This window comes from Carcharhinus amblyrhynchos, chromosome 12, assembly GCF_965287045.1.
Source record: "Carcharhinus amblyrhynchos chromosome 12, sCarAmb.v2.hapA, whole genome shotgun sequence".
NCBI lineage: Eukaryota > Metazoa > Chordata > Chondrichthyes > Carcharhiniformes > Carcharhinidae > Carcharhinus > Carcharhinus amblyrhynchos.
Window position 1 is genome coordinate 76332546 of NC_137335.1, and position 19387 is coordinate 76351932.

General features: G+C 41.5%; 1 protein-coding gene across 11 annotated transcripts in view; it reads right to left on the reverse strand.

Annotated features, from left to right (window-relative positions):
* LOC145351115 (RAC-gamma serine/threonine-protein kinase) overlaps positions 1-19387 on the reverse strand; it is a 317330-nt gene that overhangs the window by 93955 nt on the left and 203988 nt on the right. The window lies entirely within an intron of this gene.

Genomic DNA, 19387 nt, shown 5'->3' on the forward strand with positions numbered 1-19387 from the left:
CCACGCTGAACTGCATTCAGACTAATACAAGTAATTAACCTTTAGAATACTGAGGACAGATCACCTATGGTCTCTTTGGGGTTATCAGCTTTATAAGTTACCTTACATACAGTGATACTGGAAAAAATATTCAATACAAGAATAAAACTCAAACATCAAGTATAATTTCATTATATATTAACAATTTGCAGAAAAGCAAAAACTAAAAACACTGAGGTAATAGTGCACGAGAGATTCAGAGTGTACTAGTTAGGGAGTGGGGTTAGAGGTTAGACAGGGGGATAAGGTCACAAGGAATTTAAACACCAAAGTCCTCCACTAATCGTGAATTTCAGCTGTTTTAAATGCTAAGGATACTCACTTATTGAGTACAGTCAAGACAGAGATCAACGTATTTTTGAATACTCAGGGTATCAGTTGATTTGGGAATAATGCAAGAAGGTGTAGTTGAGGTCAAGGATCAGTCATGATTTTACTGAATGGTGGAGCAGCCTCAAGGAACTATTTCCTTCTCCTTTTTTTCATGTTAAATAAAATTAATGTTTGAGAATTAAATTAATACTTTAATCTCAGTTTTCAGGATACTTAAATTTGTCTTGAATTCTCTGCATTACAGGGAATTGAAGAGTGATCTAATCCAGCTCTTTAAATGATGATGTAATTTGATGGGGTAGATAAAGAAAATCTATTTCCTCTAATGACTGAATCCTGAGCAAAGGAAATAATCTTAAAATTAGAGTCAGGCCATTCAGGAGAGAAATCAGGGGACACCTTCACACAATGGGTAGTAGAATCATGGAACTTTCTCTCCCAAACAGCTACGGATGCTGAGTAAACTGAAATTCCATTTGATGGAACTTTGTTCAATAATAAGGGTATCAAGGGAAATGGATCAAACGCAGGTAAATAGGGGTGGCGTACAGATCAGCAGTAATGTGGTTGAACAGTAGATTAATCAGATTAAGGAGCTGAATGGCCTATTCCTAGTTTCAATCCTGTTTAAATATTTATTTACGGATTGAATGGCTGAGATTAGGTCTATACTTTACGTTGAAATCTGAGTCTGCCAGAGAGTTAACCTTCTGCTCTCTTGCGATAGAAATTATCCCAGTGCTTAGAATATAGATTTAGATGTTATTTCCATATAGTACAGCAAATCTTGAAAGAGTTTCTTGTCCCAAGATCCAAACCTCATTTTTACATTTCACACACACTATATATTATGTTATGGAATAAAATAATTACATAACAAAAGGAAGAGTAAACTAAAACTAAAGTTTCATGCGATAAGTACTGAAGACTTAGAAGTAGTTTGTTCAACATACCTTGGTTGCATCAGTACACTTTAAAAGTAACATCACCTTTCCCCAGTAATATCAGCAGTTACTGAGAAAACATCCAAGTCCTCTGATAACCATGCTGATAAAGGAAACAAAGCTAGTCTAAGAACTGGATTGGCAATTTGGAGCTCATATGGAGAAATGTGTTTGAATGTGCCACTTCTAGCATTCTCCATTGATATCATTGAGAAATGCTTAATGGGCTGCACAGGAATCACGTGTTGCCTGTCCCCATCGAATCAGTTTAAGTTTGCATAGCACTGCTTGCAAACAAACTTCTTCCCCAAAATAGCAAAGTTGCAAAGTCAAAAAAAATCAGGTTATTTCTAGGTTAACAGAAAAATAAAGGCTTTCATAAAAGGTGATAAAGAAAGGAAAGATAGACTATGAAGCTAATCTAGCACTAAATATAAAAAAGGACAGGGAGAGTTTTTACAAATATATAAAGAGGAGGAGGCTGGCTAGAGTGAATGTTGGACCCTTAGAGGATGAGAGGGGGGATTTAGCGGTGGGAGGTGAGGAAATGGCTGAGGCCTTAAATAAGTTTTTTGCCTCGGTCTTCAAGGAGGAGGACACGAATAGTTTGCCAGATATTAAAGATAGAAGGATGGTAGGAGTTGAGGGCCTGAATGCGATTACTGTCACTAGAGAGGTAGTGCTTGATAAGACTAATAGGACTGAAGGTGGATAAGTCCCCAGGACCGGATGGAATGCATCCCAGGGTTCTGAAGGAAATGGCAGAGGTGATAGTGGATGTCTTAGTAATTATTTACCAAAATTCGCTGGATTCCAGGGAAGTGCCGGAAGATTGGAAAACGGCTAATGTTACGCCGCTGTTTAAAAGAGGTAGCACACAAAAGGCAGGGAATTATAGGCCAGTTAGTTTAATGTCTGTAGTTGGAAAAATGCTTGAATCCGTCATCAACGAAGAAATAGCGAGGCGCCTAGAAAAGAATGGTTTGATAGAGCAGACGTAGCATGGATTCGTTAAGGGGAAGTCGTGTTTGATGAATTTATTGGATTTCTATGAGGATGTGACTAGTGTGGTAGACATAGGGGAACCGGTGGATGTGGTGTTTTTAGATTTTCAAAAGGCGTTTGATAAGGTGCCTCATAAAAGGTTGCTACAGAAGGTTAGGGTGCACAGAGTTGGGGATAAGGTGTTAACGTGGGTAGCGGATTGGTTGTCCAATAGGAAGCAGAGAGTTGGTATCAATGGGTGCTATTCTGATTGGCGGTTGGTGACTGGTGGAGTGTCACAGGGATCTGTGCTGGGGCTTCAGCTATTTACCTTTTATATAGATGATCTGGAGGAGGGAGCTGAGTGTAGGGTGACGAAATTTGCTGATGACACGAAGATGAGTGGTAAAGCAAACTGCGTGGAGGGTGCGGAAAGTCTGCAGAGGGATCTGGATAGGCTAAGCAAGTGGGCGAGGACCTGGCAGATGGAGTATAGTGTTATCCACTTTGGCAGAAATAATAGGAGGAGGGATTACTATTTAAAGGGCAAAAAGCTGCAGCATGCTACAGTGCAGAGGGACCTGGGGGTCCTGGTGCATGAGTCGCAAAAACCCAGTCTGCGGGTGCAGCAGGTGATCAAGAAGGCGAATGGAATGCTGGCCTTTATAGCGAGGGGGATAGAATATAAAAGCAGGGAGGTCTTGCTGCAACTGTACAGGGTAGTGGTGAGGCCGCAGCTGGAGTACTGTGTGCAGTTTTGGTGGCTGCACTTGTGCAAGGATATTTTGGCCTTGGAGGGAGTGCAGAGGAGGTTCACTAGGCTGATACTGGAGATGAGGGGGTTGGACTATGAAGAGAGACTAAATAGACTGGGTCTGTACTCGTTGGAGTTTAGAAGGATGAGGGGGGATCTTATAGAGACGTATAAGATAATGAAAGGGATGGATAAGGTAGAGGTAAACAGATTCTTCCCACTTCTAAAGCATAGCAGGACTAGAGGGCACAGCCTCAAGATAAAGGGGGGCAGTTTAGAACGGAGTTGAGGAGGAACTTCTTCACTCAAAGGGTGGTGAATCTCTGGAATCCTCTGCCCGTTGAAGTGGTGGAGGCTACCTCGCTAAATATATTTAAGTCACGGGTAGATACGTTTTTGACAGACAAGGGAATTAAGGATTATGGGGAGAAAGTGGGAAAGTGGAACTGATCCACTTCAGATCAGCCATGATCTTATTGAATGGCGGAGCAGGCTCGAGGGGCTAGATGGCCTACTCCTGCTCCTATTTCTTATGTTCTTAGATAGTTGTAAAAATACAATTAGTTCATTAATATTGAGACTATAGGAGTGCAATTGATATAGTTGTTTCATGTTTAAGAGGAATGTTTAACAATTCATCATTATTCCACAGGCAATTCCTGCCTTGGGTGACTGTGTGGAATTTGCACATTCTCCCGTGTCTGCGTGGGTTTCCTCTTAGTGCTCCGGTTTCCTCCCACAGTCCGAAGATGTGCGGGTTAGATGTATCGGCTGTGCCAAATTGCCCCTTTGAGTCCCAAGATGTGTAGGGTGGAGGGATTAGTGTGGTAAATCTGGGAGGGTTATGGAGATGGGGCCTAGGTGGGATTGTTATTGGTGCAGATTCAGTATGCCAAATGGCCTCCTTCTGTACCGTAGGGTTCTATGTTTTTTTTCTAAAGTTTGCTGTCTGTTGATGGTTCCAGTTTTCAGCTTCATTCACAGTACCTCTAATTTGGCAGTCCTCAACAACTTACAACTGAAGATGGTTAACACATGAGCTACTAACTAAATGCCCCAATGTCATAAGGATCATGGAATGCTACGCTGTGCGCAATTTTGCACTGAAGGAGAAGCACAATTCAGCTTTGACAGGAAGGAGCTAGTGCTGCCCAAAAAAAAAGGATTTACAGACCCCAGGTACTTGGAAGAATGAATATTTGCAAGAATGATCATTTGGAGGGACTGAGTCTGGCTGCCTGAAGAGCCATATGAAATCCGACTTAGAAATAAACATTCAAACACTGACCAACTCTGGCAGCATACTACATAGTCCCATACTTCTAGATCAGTTACCAAGGAAGCAATTTTCCTTATAACTACTACCCAAGTTGAACACATGACTGCTGAGCAGCACTTGACAGCCCAACTGCACACCAAAGAATAAATGATCAATGAATTGGCAAACTGGCAGAATTCCCCTTTCAAACACTCTGCAAGATCATGGAAATGTACAGTAACAAATACAAATTTCCATGCGAATCTAACAGTGCACCAATTCCCTACAATAAGGGGATCACATGCTAGCTCAGAGAAGATACAAGCCCTCAAGGAAGGGGCCCAGTTGGAGTTCAGAAGAGGTATTAAGCCCTCAGATAAGAGGCCTGGCTCAAGTACAGATGGGCCATCGATGGGCCCCAAATGACTAAATGAAGAGCTGAAACATCCCATTCTTTTGTACTATATTGAGAAGTTCCTTGAAAGTTTTAGCAAACTACAAGCAAACAATAAAGCTGTAATCAATGAGAAAGCAAGTTCAATCACAGAGGCAGACTGAAGAATTGGATAAACTTAACTGAGAACTACAGCAAACAGAAAATGAAGTAAAAGTCAGTGGCCCTAATCTAAATGAGAAGCAGCTTTGCTGTATCAAAGCAAAAGAAAAAACAACAAGCACTATGAAAAAGATGGAAGTAGCTCTGAAATCTATTAGGGCCAGTTTAAAATAAAAGTACAACAGTCACCAATAAGCAGTGAAGGGAATGGAATTAGAGCATGAAAATGTGAATAAAAGGTAAAAGGGGTTGAGAGTAAAAGCACAAGCAGAACTCCAGAAGAGGTCATAGCACAGAACTCGAGAAGAGCTAAGGAAATCCCATGTAATGAATGTTATCAGTTTTGTGATGGGTGAGTGAATTCCTAGTCTCAGTGAAAAACCAAAGATTTGATCCAGGGTGCTCATGTAGGATGCCCCATATCATCCTAGAAACACTATTCTTGAAGCTGAAATTAGGCCAGAGCCATTACTGGGAATTCTCTAGAGATCACATTGAAAGATCAAACTACTTGTCATGTGGACTCCCCTGCCATTGGGAACATCCTTCCTGCACCTACGCTGTCAAGCCCTGTCAGAATTTTATAGGTTTGAGATCCCCCCAATTTCTCTTCACATCAGTCCTGCTATCCAATAATCAGTGTGGTAAACCTTCACTACACTCTCTGTATAAAGAACATCCTTCCTTGGATAAGGAGACCAAAACTGCCAGGTGTGGCCTCATCAAGGCTGTGTATAATGGGAGCAAAACATCCCTATTCCTATACTCAAATCCTCTTGCTATGAAGGTCAACATACCATTTTCTTTTATTAACTGCCTGATGCAGATTACGAAAGAGCCTACACATTTGAAATATGTTGGTCTAACATCTTTTGTTTCTCCAAATTGCACAAGCTCTGGGTCCCACAACCCTAAAGCATTGACATCCTCCTCCTCAGGCTGCACAATCTCGATCCATCTCCATATTGTAAGATTAACCAACGAGATCTCATTAACCTCACTACATACATTTGGATGGAACTAAAAGTTAGTGACTTGGAGTTGCAAAGAAGCTCCCATGAATAACAAACTGGGTAAGGTTGAGAATGACATACATAGGGTAGAATAAGTCTGCTGTATTAATATTGTGGCCTTCTGTCTACCTCTTTCCTCCTCTCTCCAAAAACTATCACTTTTCCACTCATTGTCAAGGTTAGGCTCCAAAGCACCGACAACTCTTTTTCCTCAGTCCTTTCCCATCATTGGAGGCCCCACTTTGCACAGTCAATCTGCATGGCAGGATCGCACAAGGTGACAACATTCTCCAGTCAGAATAGAGATACGAGGAAGAAGATAAAAGGAGCAGGGTGTGGAGTAATGTTATGGATTACCAAGGCAATGATAGATATGTTGATGTGCTCTTAATGCTGAGAATTTTCCTATACATATATAACATGCAGTGATGTTCTGTGTTGAGGATATATGTGGCCACTGTGTAGGATAGTAAGAAGTTGTTGCTGCCACCCTTAAGCAGAACACAGTGTGAAAAGTTAGTATTTGTTTTAGTCTAGAATGGTTGAAATTGGGGTGAATGCATGTCCCTAAGCCAAGCGATTCCTTCTGGTCCTGCTGTATTGAGTACGGAAAGGCCTCCACTGAGTTTGTGGACTGGACGCTCTCCTATGATGTGGTGCATAGTTTGCTCTGACATTGGGGGCTGGCATCAATGCCCCATCTGTGGATGTTGGCCAAGCAAGGGGTGTGGCCCATGCTGAGCCTGTGGAGGGTGGACCACTCTTTCCTTGGAAGGTTGAAATCAGACAGCTGTTGGGTTGGGTTTGAGACCAGTTAAGCGCTTGCCTTGTCCAATGATTCCAATTTCCCACTCATTTGCCCAGGTGAATTGGAGCAATAGGCCAGTGTTCACACGATAAGCCCTGCCAGCAAATCAAATTCCAAAGGAAGCTTCATGAGAAGTCTACACAAGGAATCCTTGTCAAAGTCCCAAAGGTAAAAGATGGTAATATTCAAGGAAGAAAGAAACAAAGTGTTTTGAACTTTACCTTGTCAATTCTGGCCAAGCTGTTGGCGTTCACTCAGTATTAAAGTGTAATCTTTGAGCAAGGGAATTGGCACAAGTGGTAGAGGCTAGGTTCTTTAAGGAGGATCATTTGCCTCCCTTCTGCTCATCACTTCCCACCCTGAGCCTCCCACTCTCAGCCCCTCTCATTAGAACATAAGAAATAGGAGCAGGAGTAGGCCATCTAGCCCCTCGAGCCTGCCCCACCATTCAAGATGATCATGGTTGATCTGAAAGTGGTTCAGTTCCACTTACGTGCCTGTTCTCCATAACCCATAATTCCCTTATTGATCAGAAATCTACCTACCTGAGACTTAAACATATTCAATGAGGTAGTGTCCACCACTTCAATGGGCAGAGAATTCCAGAGATTCACTACCCTCAGAGAAGTTCCTCCTCAACTCTGCTCTAAACTGACTCCCCCTTATTTTGAGGCTGTGTCCTATAGTTCTTGCTTCCTTTTTAAGTGGAAAGAATCTCTCTGCCTCTACCCTATCTAGCCCCTTCATTATCTTATATGTCTGTATAAGGTCACCCTCAGCCTTCTAAACTCCAATGAGTACAGGCCTAATCTACTCCATCTCTCCTCAAAAGCTAACCCCTTCATCTCCAGTATCAACCTGGTGAACCTTCTCTGTACTCTCTCCAAGGCCAATATATCCTTTTGCAAATAAGGGGACCAAAATTGCACACAGTACTCTAGTTGCGGCCTCACCAATACCTTGTACAATCGCAGCAAGACCTCCCTGCTTTTATATTCCATCCCCCTCACGATGAAGGCCAACATTCCATTCGCCTGCTTGATCACCTGCTGCACCTACAGACTGAGTTTTTGCGATTCATGCACAAGGACCCCCAGGTCCCTCTGCACAGTAGCATGTTATAATTTTTCACCATTTAAATAGTCCATTTTACTATTATTCCTTCCAAAGTGAATAACCTCACACTTGCCAACGTTATACTCCATCTGCCAGATCCTCACCCACTCACTCAGCCTATCCAAATCTCTCTGCAGACTTTCCACGTCCTCCATGCAATTTGCTTTCCCACTCATCTTTGTCTCATCAGCAAGCTTTGTTACCCTACACTCGGTCCCCTCCTCCAGATCGTCTATGTATATGGTAAACAGCTGAGGCCCCAGCACCGATCCCTGCAGCATGCCATTAGTCACCAACTGCCAACCAGAAAAGCACCCATTTATTCCAACTCTCTGCTTCCTGTTAGATAGCCAATCCTCAATCCACGCTAACACTTTACCCCCAACTCTGCGTACCTTAATCTTTTGCAGCAACCTTTTGTGAGGCACCTTATCGAACGCCTTCTGGAAATCTAAAAACACCACATCCACCGGTTCCCCTCTGTCAACCGCACTCATTACATCTTCATAAAAATCCAGTAAATTTGCCACATGACTTTCCCTTCATGAATCCATGCTGCGTCTGCTTGATCGAACCATTCTTTTCCAGGTGTCCTGCTATTTCTTCTTTAAGATGGATTCCAGCATTTTCCCAACTACAGACGTTAAGCTAACCGGCCTGTGGTTATCTGCCTTTTGTCTACTTCCTTTTTTAAACAGCGACGTAACATTAGCTCTTTTCCAATCAGCCGACACTTCTCCAGAGTCCAGCGAATTTTGAAAAATTACTACTAACGCATCTGCTATTACTTCTGCCATTTCTTCCAGTACCCTGGGATGCATCCGGGCCCGGGGACTTGTCTACCTTTAGTCCCATGAGTCTGCCGAGCACTACCTCTCTAGTAATAGTAATCGTTTTAAGGACCTCGCCCCCCTATAGTCCCACGACTGTTAATGTTCGGTAAGCTATTTGTGTCCTCCACCATAAAGACCAACACAAAAAACTTGTTTAAGGCCTCGGCAATTTTTCTGTTTTCCCATTATTAAATCCCCCTTTTCATCTAAGGGTCCAACATTTACTTTAGCCACTCTTTTCCTTTTCATATATTTGTAAAAACTTTTACTATCAGTTTTTATATTTTGCGCTAGTTTAGTTTCATAACCTATCTTTCTCTATTGATTTCTTAGTCGTTCTTTGTTGTTTTTTAAAGCTTTCTCAATCTTCTAATTCCCCGCTAGTTTTGGCCTCTGTGTACTCATTGGTTTTTAATTTACTACTCTTTTATTTCCTTTGTTATCCACGGCTGGTTATCCCTTTTCTTACATTCCTTCTTTATCACCGGAATATATATTTTTGCTGAGAACTGAGAAAAATCTCCTTAAAAATCCTCCACTGTTCCACAGCTGTCCTACCAACTAGTCTGCGCTTCCACTCTACATTAGCCAATTCCGCCCTCATCCTATCATACTCCCCTCTGTTCAAGCAGAGGGCACTGGTTTGGAACCCTACTTTCTCACCCTCCATCTGTACTAGAAATTCAACCATATTGTGATCACTCATCCCAAGACGATCCCTCACAAGATCTTTAATTCTACCTGTCTCATTACACAGGACCAGATCCAAGATAACTTGTTCCCTCGTAGATTCTGTCACATACCGTTCAAGGAAACTATCCCAACAGCGTTCTAAGAACTCTTCCTCAAGTCCACCAAGTCCTACTTGAGTCAACCCATCAACATGCAAGTTAAAATCCCCCACGATTATTGTCGTTCTGTTTTTGCACGCATCCATTATTTGCTTGTTTATAGCCCGCCCTACCTAAAAGTTATTACTTGGGGGCCTATAGGCCACACCCACCAGTGACTTTCTCCCCTTACTATTCCTTGTCTCTAGCCACGATTCCACATTTTGCTCCTTCCTTCAGTCACTTCCACCCTCTCACTGCCCCTGTCCTGAGCTCTCTTGCCCACATTGTGGGTTCAGGGGAGGATAGTAGCAAGCAAAAATTAAATAGAAACAGTAAGTTATTACGAATGAGCAACATCTCTAGCAATCAGAGTCCAACTGACAACCAATCAGCACTCTCTGCACCAAGCATATACTGCTGTTCCGTTTACATTTGGTATTCTTGCCAGATGAAAAGTTTTGACAAAATGTCAACAATACTCAAGTAACCAATTTTGCACTTTATGTTCCTGAAGAAATAAAGTACAATTAATCTATTTTTTTTAACCCAATTAAAATTTTCCAACATCCCAACTGGTCGTCACTATTTTCTGGTGAATATCATTGGTCCAAACTATCTCCTTTCATGCAGTAAGACTGACACTCCTGAATGGCTTGCTGCCTTGCTTCCCTAATAGTCAGCCCCTGGTTCAATCTCTTCCAAAGGAGAGATTACAGGTCTTCCTGTGAAAAATACACAGCCCTTTAGCTCATGGACATGGTGCCCCGGGATCAAAATAATTCTTCCATAAAACATAAAACCACAACAGAATTTCCTATATACTGCAATATTTAAATTGGAACAAGAAAATAACAGACATAAGTTCGCAGAAGGTTTTTTTTTTCCTCAAAATGGACACACTTCTACATAGAAAAAATAATCACCCTAAACATGTCTTCCATGGACTGGTGAGATCAAGCTAATGCATTTTCATTGCATACGTACAAAGCTGGAAGATTTTAACCAAGCAGTTACTACTCTCTTTACTGCATCCAAGATCTCAATCTCAGATTTAAATTAAACAATTGATCCAGCATTGATATTGATCTAGCATTAATTGCTATTTGTGGAACAGAGCTCCAAATTCAACTGCTGTGGGTGTGAAGTGTTTCCTAAATTAATTCCTGAAAGATCTGGTTCAAGATTATGCCCCCCAGTCCTAGAAGCCCTTGAATTAATTGATTATTTACCTTATTACATTTCATTCATTACAACATTGATGACACTTCCAAAGTATTTAATTGACCATGAAGCATTTAGGGATGCCCTGAGGTTATAGGAAGCACAATAAAAATGCAAGTCATTCATTATTTGGAATTTTCAGCGTCTCTGCAGGGTCTGGAGGCAGAAGGTCGCTATCTGAGTGCGGAGGCACACCAGACCTTGATCACCCTCCTCAAGTGGGAGATACAGAATTGCGGCAGGGATGCACTGCAGTTGGTTGTCCCAGAAAAAATGCAGGAGGGTTCTCTGGATATTGGCGACAAAGCCAGGGAAGGTGTCAAAGGGGCCAGCCAGTACCACAGCATGGAGGCAACCAGCTGGTTTGTGAGAACTCGCACCCTATAGGACAGCACTCGGAGCAGTCCTGCCCAGCGATTCAGACGGGCGGTAACTCTGGCCTCCAGCTCCTGCCAGTTCGCCAGCCAGGGTTCCTCGGCTGGGCAGAGATGGGTCTCCAAGTCAAGGAGGTTGGACCTGTTCCAGGTGAAAGGCCTGAGCTCCTCCAGAAGTGGGTCCGTCTCCCATGTACCGACCAGAAGTCTGGAGCACTCAGCTCAGTGGATCCTGGTGGAGGACGTGGCGGAATACATCGCCTGGCATTCTCGCATCCTCCGCAGGTCAGCCGGGTCCATGAACAAGAGGAGCATGTCATCGGCGTAAGCCGTCAGGACCATCGTACGTCTGGGCCATGCAAAGCCAAACCTGACAACCTCCCCCACAAGAGGCGTAGGAATGGCTCCACGCATATAGAATACAGTTGGCCGGACAAGGGACAGCTCTGCCGTACTCCTCCCCCAAAGCGAAGGGGCGCTGTCAGGGACCCGTTAACCTTAATTAGGCACTCTGCGGCAGAGTACAGTAATCGGATCCAGGCGACAAAATGCATCCCAAACCCGAATGTCCGCTGAGTTCCAAGTAAATACTCATGCTCCACCCTATCGAACGCCTTCTCCTGATCTAATGACAAGGCGGCGCTCAACAGACCAGCCCTCTGGGAATGATGGATCAGGTCCCAGACCAGGTGGAGATTATCATGTATAGAGCAGCCTGGGACCATGTAGGACTGGTCAGGGTGGATTACGTGGTCCAGCACGGATCCAAGGCATGAAGCCATAGTCCTGGCAAAGATCTTATAATCCGTGCTGAGGAGGGAGACTGGGCGCCAGTTCTTGAGTAGATAGAGATCCCCCTTCTTGGGCAGCAGGGCAATGATGGCCCTGCGCCATGAAAGGGGCATCTCCCCAGAAGCAATGCTCTCTCCCAGGACCCCTGCGTAGTTATTCCCCAGGACATCCCAAAATGCCCTGCAAAACTCCACGGTCAGCCCATCAAACCCCGTCCAAGGCCTTTTGAGGGCGCCGGTCAATTCAGCCAGGCTGATATTGCTCTCCAGCCCGCCAACGCCCTACGGGCTGACCTGCAGCAGGTCCTTCCTCAGAACTCTGGGGGCATCCTCGCTGTACGGACCCGGAGAGAAGAGGTTAGAATAGAAATCCTGGGCAATAGCCCAGATGCCCTCCGGATCCAAGATGGGGGAACCATCGTCGGCCAGCAGCGTAAGGAGCTGCTGACGGTTAGCCTGCCCTTTTTCACGTAAGAAGAAAAAGGGGGACCCGCGGTCCAGGAATTTTAGTACATACAAAATGGCTGTATTTGTATCACTAACTCATTCATTGCACCTCAAGTAATTCACAGTCTGTGAAATGCTTTGAGATGGGATAAAGGCAGATCTTTCTTATAAAGTAAAGCTGTTACACATTAAAGTATCCTTCCTCCCTACTGCCTTTTTGCCTCATGGCAGATACTTCCTCACTTCCTTTCCCCACTGCTTCTTTACCACCTGTTACCTTATACTCTGAATGCTGATAGTGCTTCTTGGACACAACTGGTCTGTAGTTAGTCATGGCACAAGCACTCATGATGAAATTGGAAGTGTGTTTAAAATGGCTAGAGGTCAAGGAAAGAACGTCTGAAGTTTTCATTCAAGTGAGTTGAGTTGATTAAAAAAAGTTTTGAGAGGCCCAAATGCTTCTGCAGTAATACCTCTCAGGGCCTACATTTCTTAGTGACTTTACAATGCCATTTTGCCACTTTTTGTGCAAATAAACTTAGACAGGAAGTTTTCAATCCACAAGCAAATAGTGCAACTTTCTGGTGCTGCAACTGCACCAGAAAATGCTTAGCATTCTTAAAATATTTGTTACATGTATCACCTTTCCATACATAGCCCAAAGAGATCTAAAAGATAACATCTATACAGTACCTAATTTATTATTCAATTTTTTATAACAGTAAACCAGGGTTCAAGTTTGCAGTGGTAACAATCAAACCAGTTGGATGAAGCAAAAGAAATGAACAATGAAAATCACAATCTCCAGCAAACAAATGAAAATAAGACAAGAAAAAAGCCACTGGGTTCACTTAACCTGTTTCATACAGTCCTGTTGCCTTATGCATCACAAAACAGCACTTCCTAACCACCCTGAAGTCATGGATCTCCTGTCTTGGGATCACTGTATTTGGTCCAATTTATATTAATGAGTACATGAGCAGAGATCACCTAACCTCAATCAAAAACAGGACAAGCACATTTTTTAAAGGAATACAGCAAATCAGCATTTATCATATGAACTGGCAACTTTTTCCCCACTGGTAAAAGGATCATTTGACAAAAACTACTTCTGCCTCTACAGAACTTGTAAACCAAAACTACCCAGTTAAAATAATTACTTACATGCACACAATCTTCATTATCTTAGAAACATCTACTAAATCATCCAAAAGTCTACACTTTTCTAAAACGTAAAGATCCAGGTATTTACGCTTACCTGGATAATCAAGGCATTTTAAACTGGGAAACAATCTTGTAGGTCTTTTTTGAGTTCTTTTCAAAAGTCTCAACCTCCAGCATATTAAGAAAACAAAACTGAGTACCTTATTCCGGCTGAGCCCTAATTATGGCCTCATAAAAGAACAAACCATAACTAACTGTCCTACAAGTAGAATCTGTATGCTTTAGCTATTGCTTCGCAGCATTGGTCAATAATTTGACTAACTAGCCCACGACTGAGGCCACTGCATTCCAAAGATTTACTGACTTGTGCATTAAGCTATTGAAAATACAATGCAAGTTCCAACCAAAATCTGGATATTGATAAGAAATTAGCTGAAGAACGTTATACAGAATATCCTAGAGACAAATGTCAGTGACATGGATTCAAAACTAAGTGCAAATTTTCAAACTTGTGAGCAAACATGGACTTGTCAGGGAAAAGAGAAAAACAGAAGTATAAAGACCAACAGATAAATTCTGCAAGTGAAATGCAATACTGCTAATTAAATTAGAAAAAAGATACATGTGCTATCAATTATTTCAAACCGGTTACAGGTGAAGTAGAAAGCAATGCAAGCTGCTTTTAGAATTCAGTCCAGACCAGCAAACTAAGTAGCATGACCCTGGATCGTTATTTTCCACCACTCAGACCAGTGGCTCAACTCCAAAAAAAACAGCAGGATGACTTGTGCCAGCAGGTAAATAACGTCACAAGCCACAGCTCTGCAGCTTTCTCTAATCATTGCAAACATTTTTATTGTAGCAGTCATCCTATATTGGCTGCACTGAAGTGGTTCAACATTCTACAGATGCACTTGACTAGCTGTGACATTTTGCATTTGCAATGACATCACATTATATCTGCTGAGGACATTAGGACTCAATGGAAGAGATTTGTGGAAAATTATGGCACCATGCAATACCATGTTAATCTACTGAAGCATTTTAAAAACTAATTCAATTGAAGTCAGGAAGACCTGTCACTGTCAGTATGAAATGAGGCCACAAGTTGCAGAAAACCTCGGCAAATAGCACCTAGCAACCAAAGAATATAAAAATGGCTCCGCAGAAACAATCACTGTAGAGCAGAAATGAAGTAACTAGGCTTAAAAGCAAATCACATTATACTGTTTAATCACTAACATACACAAGTTGCTGAAACTGTACAGTAAACATAGAACATTACAGCACAGTACAGGCCCTTTGGCCCTCGATGTTGCACCGACCTGTGAAACCAATCTAAAGCCCATCTAACCTACACTATTCCAATATCATCCACATGTTTATCCAATGACTATTTAAATGCCCTTAATGTTGGCAAATCCAGTACTGTTACAGGCAGGGCATTCCACACACTCGCTACTCCGAGTAAAGAGCCTACCTGTCCTATATCTATCACCCCTCAATTTAAAGCTATGTCCCCTTGTGCTAGCCATCTCCATCTAAGGAAAAAGGCTCTCACTGTCCACCCTATCTAATCCTCTGATCATCTTATATGCCTCTATTAAGTCACCTCTTAACCCTCTCTCTAATGAAAACAGCCTCAAATCCCTCAGCCTTTGCTCATAAGACCTTCCCACCATACCAGGAATATCCTGGTAAATCTCCTCTGCACCCTTTCCAACACTTCCACATCCTTCCTATAATGCAGCGACCAGAACTATGTGCAATACTCCAAGTGTGGCCGCACCAGAGTTTTGTACAGAACAACATGACCTCATAGCTCCTAAACTCAATCTCTCTACCAATAAAAGCTAACACACCATACGCCTTCCTAACAACCCGATCAACCTGGGTGCCAACTTTCAGGGATCTATGCATACAGACACCGAGATCTCTGTGCTCAACCAACCACACTACCAAGTAACTTACCATCAGCCCAGTACTCTGCATTCCTGTTACTCCTTCTAAAGTGAATCACTTCACACTTTTCCACATTAAACTCCATTTGCCACCTCTCAGCTTAGCTCTGCAGCTTATCTATGTCCCTCTGAAACGTGCAACATCCTTCCGTACTGTCCACAACTCCACTGACTTTAGTGTCATCCACAAATTTACTAACCCATTCTTCTATGCCCTCACCCAGGTCATTTATAAAAATGACAAACAGCAGTGACCCCAAAACAGATCCTTGCAGTACACCACTAGTAACTGAACTCTAGGATGAACATTTTCTGTCAACCATCACCCTCTGTCTTTTTATTGCTAGCCAATTTCTGATCCAAACCACTAAATTGCCCTCAATCCCATGTCTCTGTATCTTCTACAATAGCTTACTGTGGGGAACCTTATCAAATGCTTTACTGAAATCCATGTACAGCACATCAACTTCTTTACCCTCATTCACCTCTTTGGTTGCCTTCTCAAAGAACTCAATAAGGTTTGTGAGACACGACCTACTCTTCACAAGACTATCCCTAATCAAATCATTCTTTTCCAGATGATTATAAATCCTATCTCTTATAATCCTTTCCAAAACTTTGCCCACAACAGAAGTAAGGTTCACTGGTTTATAATTAGCAGGGTTGTCTCTACTCCCTTCTTGAACAAAAGAACAACATCTGCTGTTCTCCAGTCTTCTGGCACTATTCCTGTAGGCAATGACGATCTAAAGATCAAAGCCAAAGGCTCTGCAATCTCCTTCTTAGCCTCCCAGAGAATCCTAGGACAAATCCCATCCGGCCCAAGGGACTTATCTATTTTCATACTTTCCAGTGCTCTGATCAGACCACACCATACAATTTTGATCAACACACAAGAAATTATGCTAGCAGCAGTTTCCACAAGCTCTTCCCCAATTAAAGAACGGAATTGTGGTTGAATTAATGGGGTAATTTAGCATCCAAGTGGACATTTTCAAGAAATTTATTTTATAGATAGATGAGCTGAATGGCTTTCCTCATTAACATCTATTTTACAATCTTAAAATTACTATTTCCATTGGCTGAATTCAATTATCAGACTTAATATAGCCACAGATTCTTATGGAAATGCTTAATCTTCTAACATTTTGTGGTCAGAGTTGCATCTTCTCCAAAGCAATTCTCATGGTAAATAAATATCTGACGTGCAAGTTTATTGAGAAACAAAATTTAGAAGAAAGCACAACAAAAGACGCCTCGAGTCAATATGGGATGGGAAAAGAGAAAATTTGCTGTCTAACATAAGTTTATAAACCTCAGCAGCAGTTATCATTAAACTAGGTTTTGCTGTGAACATGCTTCATTCTCTTCAAAGTTTAAAACTTTAAAAGTTCGAACACAATATTGCTGAAAAGACACCTGCTGTTATAGCTTTTCATCTTGCATGAGTCATTCAGCATATAAAATTTGGCATTTTTGCATGTGTTCTGATGAGATGAAAAGCTTCAGCTACACTTTTTTTTGTATTTCTCCCTACAAGATGGAAAGCTTTGGCTACAAGTCTCTTTTCAGTAATGTTCAACATCTGTATGACCAAGCAACAGTGCTAAAAGAATTAATTCCAAATAGTTGCATTCATTTACAAACAGTGACATACCATAACAAGATAGTTTTTTTTCAATATTCAGATACAGATTTTGAATTTAGAATTTGTTCTTTTGGTGCAAAGGGACTTGAATATTGTTGAAGAAAGAAACCTGCTAACAAAGCTTTATGACTTGAACTCATCAGAATAGCTTGCAAGAAGTTTCCAACTATAACGGGGAAACAATCATTTAAACTTCATGAAAGGAGTATGCTGATTGGTTGTCAAGTGCATTCTGATTTGTGGAGGCATTACCATGGAGAATGCAGCATTGGACAGTTAACTTCCCAACTTTGTTCAAATTTAAACTGGGAATGTCAACATGGATTGGTCAAGGCTTTGCCCTTTGAAGCTAGGTAGTAACTGTTCCATGCAGCATTCTTCAAGGCTTTGCCTCTTAAAAGTCCACTTGCCAACCAATCAACATACTCTCTTCATGCAACATAAATTGCTGTTCTCCCATTACAGTTGGTAAATTCTTCCAAGGTATCCTGATAAATGCAGTACAAAAAAACTTTGATGTCGTGTCTCTCTTTTCAGCATTATTTAAAATATTCAAATTTTTCTGAAATTAGAAGTTCAAAAACTCCTCAGCCAGCTAATAACTCCAGAGAACAAACTGATTGTTGCAAAAATATTTTTTAACTCTAGTGATAGAAGGTCAGTAACTGGAGAATGCAGACTTAAGGTGGTTAGCAAAATAGCCAGAGATGAGAAGAAAAAAAATAGTTCAGTCAGCTAGTTAGAATGATCAGAAATGCAATGTCTGAAAGGGTAGTGGAAGATGATTCAATAGCAACTTTCAAAAGGGAATCTGACAAATACTTGGAAGGGGACAAAATTGCATGGCTATGGGGAAGGAGTAGCTCCTTCAAAAAATCAACACAAGCACAATGGACAGAATGGCCTCCTTTGGACTGCAAGAATTTATGAAATAGGTGAGTGCTAAAGCAGCTGATGCCAAATGGGACCAGTCCTAAAATGCAAATCAGCTGGGAATTTGCACCTCTTGGAAGAGGAACTGTCAAATACTTTTCAACTTCATTACTTACTGCATGACATTTCAAAGATAATTGAACACATGCTTTTCGTGAGGAATTGCTTGCAGAGAGTAAGGAAGAGGAAATCAAAAACTGTGCATGGAGCTGCTGCTATAAATGAACAATGTATATAATATTTGGGCTCGTTAAAATAAAACATACGAATTGAGATCGAGTGGCAACTTAATAGAATATGATCTCTTTCTAACAGCACTGTGTGTGTTCCTACACCACATGGACTACAGCAGTTCAAGATGGCAGCTCACAACTACCTTCAAAGGAGATTTAGGATGGGTAATAAATACTGGCCTAGCCAGCAATACCCACATCCCAAGAAAGTACAAATTTTAAAAATTTCAAAGACGGCAGAACATGTAAATATGACACCAAAGATAAATAGCTATTGGATAGCCTATCAAATATTTGTTCAATTATGAATAACGTTTGAATTGTAGAAAAGTCAGAATGGATTTTTCTCATTCAAAATCTTTATTTTGTTTTAAATGATCCAGAGTTTGATATGTCACTTAATATAATGAAAACCTAAAATAGTTAGATGCCAAATCAACCAACATCTACGTTAATTAACACACAGGACAGAACCCAGACAATTTTCAAAGAAAGCCTCAATTTATTTGATAACTGGGTGATACTTAAGCCATAATAAAATATGGTGATACAATTTAGAAGTTACATTCTGGAATTATATTGATAAAACAAACCTTCCCATCTCTTAATTACAAATGATATCACTACATGGACAAACAAACAGTAAAGATGTATTATATTAATTAGATAAAAGCAAATATGTTACCTTCCTATTTGTAGCAATGTGACTGAAATTTCTTTAAGTGTCAATTCTTATAAATTTTCTCATGTTTAAAGTCATTTCAGTCCCTCTGTGGTGACTAATTATGTCATTAACTTTCAGTCAGCCTCTGGTCAAGTCACATGAGCAGGGTAAATGTAGCAGTAGTGCTAACAGCTCTGACAGGAAAGCAGGATTGTTTGCTTCACATAGCAACTGACAGTAGGTCCAAACCAAAGCAGTGCCAAAACAATTTGCAGTGGAGACTAGGTATTGGACAATATTGTGCCAAAGCAATTTACACACTACTTTTTGTCACTTCAGATGTCAAAGCAATGACAGAGCTTCCCCAGACAACACACAAAGTAGCTTAACAGCTGCCTGAAGCTACCTGCGAACCATTTAGAGTAGGCAACTAATTATACCCAACAGATTGCATCATCACTCTTAATCAGAGTTGATCAA